General features: G+C 44.9%; 1 pseudogene; it reads left to right on the top strand.

Moving 5' to 3' along the window:
• Positions 1-1,226: 1,226 nt before the first annotated feature.
• LOC123838586 (transmembrane protein 126A-like) lies at positions 1,227-1,829 on the top strand (annotated as a pseudogene).
• Positions 1,830-2,994: the final 1,165 nt, after the last annotated feature.

Genomic DNA, 2,994 nt, shown 5'->3' with positions numbered 1-2,994 from the left:
CTCTCACTGGCCTTTGTGGTTTGTCAAGAAACCAGCTCAGGCCTGCCATTCAACTATTGACAAGCTTTTCAGGCATTTAGTGCCAGGTAACCAGGGACACAGAGCATGAGCTCTGAAAAGTTGAGGATGTCCTATCCTCTCCATACATATTCAAAATAAAAATATTAAAATAATGGAGTCATTTAAGGGGCCAATTCCTGATTTTGGCTCAGGTCGTGATCTTAGGGTTGTGAGACTGACCTCTACATCGGGCTCCGCTCTCAGTGTGCAAAGTCTGCTTAAGATTCTCTCCCTCTGCCCCTCCCCCTCCCCTTTGTCCACCACCCTCCCCACCGCCCCCCCAACTGTCCTGGCCCACACGCCTGCTCTCTTTCTAAAAAAAAAAAAAAATGTATATATATATATGTATGAAGAAATCTAACCATTTCCATTTTTTTCCCTGCTGCCCTGATTCCCTTCAATGTTTTTCTTTCCCTAACATTACATTTTTTTCAAATGAAAACCTTTTGGAACCCCTGTTTAACTAGAGCCCTGGGCTTGGGCTTGCTTTGCCAGGCCAGCCCTCCAGTACTGACGGGAAGTAAGCTCTAACCTGAGCCCTGAGCCCTGGCAGGAGTCACCACTGAGAGAGGAATCTTCCTCACTCATCTTCCCAGTTTAAATTTGCTTAAAATGTGAAGGCCAATGGTCTGTATTTCCTATTGGGTTTCCATAGTGTTTGGAAGTATTTTGTGCTCCATGAAAAAAGTTTTTAACTAAATTCCCATACTTTTGCTGTGTCCTTTAACATACAAAATCCACTGACATATAAATTTAGGAAACACATGAGAACATTCTAGATTATATACTGTGTTAGGGACTGAATTGTGTCCCCCTAAAATTCTAATGTTGAAGCCCTAATCCCCAGAACTCAGAATGTGACTGTATTTGGAGATAGGGGCTTTAAAGAAGTGATTAAATTAAATGAGGCCCTAATCCAACATGACTGGCATCAATATATAGAGAGATGCCAGGGATGTGTGAGCCCAGAGGAGGGGCCACATGAGGACACAGTAAGAGGATGGCCATCGACAAGCTTCAAAAGAAGCTAAGCTTGCACCTCAGTCATGTGTCAGCCCAAGATGGCTGCACTCAGGCCAGTTGAGCAAAGGTTGGACTGAGCCCCAACGTGGCCGAGGAAGACTGCTGGAGGTGCCAACTGCGATGAGGAGAGCATAAGGCTCTAGATGGAAAATCATGAACCAGATGATACTGTCAAGGAAAGCTTAATTTTCAATATCATAACCAGAAAAATTAACCAACTCCCAGAAGCAGAAAGAATCTACTTGAGCATGGATCAATATGTATTGGACTTAATGCTGCTTTCTGTGGTCTCACAGCAAATAGTTTCTTTGGACTCATCTTCAGTGGGACACAGGCTCCTATGGCTTGTCACAGCTGCTGGCTTTCCAATGGCAGTGATCTCAGTTTTGACGGAGTGTGTATCCTACAAAGGTTTGGTAAGTTGACCTTTGAATACAGGTGATTTGAATTGTGAAATCTGTACCATAACACGGGGTGGATTGGGTGGTCTTGTTTTGGGGAGTCTGTACCCTGTTTTCTCGGCTCTACCTATGAATGGTGGCCTCGCAGCCAGGTATGAGTCAGCCCTGCGATCAGAGAAAGGAAACATCTTAACCTACTGGATTAGAATTTCTAAGCCTGTCTTTAGAAAGATTTTATTTCCCATTTTTCTCCAGACTGTGTTTGCATCATACTTCAAATCTAGACAATATATACTAATTATAAAGGCTCTTCAGTCACCTGAACCTGGCCTAGAAATTCAGTGACTGTTAAACAAATGTGTACACAAAAATAAAATTCTAATGTGTGGGGAAGATAAAACAAAACAAAACAAAACAAAACAAAACCTAAGGATGTTGGCACCTTGATCTTAGACTCCCAGCCTCTAGAACTATGAGAAAATAAATCTCTGCTATTTAAGGCCCCCCGTCTTATTATAGCAGCCCTAGCAAATTAATATATGGTGGAAATCGTATTTTCAAAGAACTGTCAGAGCTGCAAATGTCATGACCTAAGCACCAGCAGCGCAAACCTCTGGTTGTGCAGAAGCGGGGAGGCCCCATGCTGGTCACGGGACCAAGTAGAGGCAGAGCCAGGGCCTGGGACTGGCAGTGCGGGGCTCTTCGACACCTAAGACCCATGTCTCCGTTTGCTTATCGATCAATTTGTTGTCGTAAAGGTGTTTCACACAGTTGCTCTCTCCCACTTGGCTCCTGCGCCCAGTGTGGATGATAGGAAAACCTTCGAGATCTCCACATCCTCCTTGACTACAGCATTTGCAGTCTCCTAGCTGTGCTGCCCCCACAGGCAGCCCACTTGCTTTCAGCTGATGTGAGCACTCTTGCTATGAGCTTCCGAAAGCTGTTGTTTCCCACTGTGAACAGAGGGACAGAGTGGGGAAAACCCGGACTTTGGCATCAGATAGGCGTGGGCGTGACTCTGGACTCCATTGCTCATCAGCTTGTGACTTTGATCAAGTTATTTAACATCTTACGGTCTCCTTAAGAGAGCGCAACATTATCTACCCTTGACTGATTGTTGAGAGGATTAAATGAGATAATGTGTGAAAGTGAGGGGGGTGTCAACAAACACTGGCTCCCTCCTACTCTGTGTTCTTTCCTCTATCCTCCTACTATTTCCTCTTTTCCTCTTCTGACTGGAAGAAGAGGAATCAAAGAAAGGGCGTGGACCCTGATACCTAGACTTCTGACTCTCTTCCACTGTCCTTTCCACCTGTCTCACTCAACCAGGGAAGGTCTGCTTATAGACCTTAGGGTTCTGCATGGCACCTGGAGGCAGCTCACCGGATCATTACCTTTTGTGAGGCTTAGCTAATTTCTGCAGGAATTTGATCTGGCAGAAGCCATCTCTTTCTTTGGATTTCTAGAAAGGCATGCCACTTGGGTGATATATCAGCTTCAGCCAAGCCTA

The sequence above is a fragment of the Mirounga angustirostris genome, unplaced genomic scaffold (assembly GCF_029215605.1).
Source record: "Mirounga angustirostris isolate CCGP_5_RB_7025 unplaced genomic scaffold, mMirAng1.0.hap1 SCAF_3, whole genome shotgun sequence".
Classification (NCBI taxonomy): domain Eukaryota; kingdom Metazoa; phylum Chordata; class Mammalia; order Carnivora; family Phocidae; genus Mirounga; species Mirounga angustirostris.
This window is presented reverse-complemented; position numbering and strand designations above follow the sequence as displayed.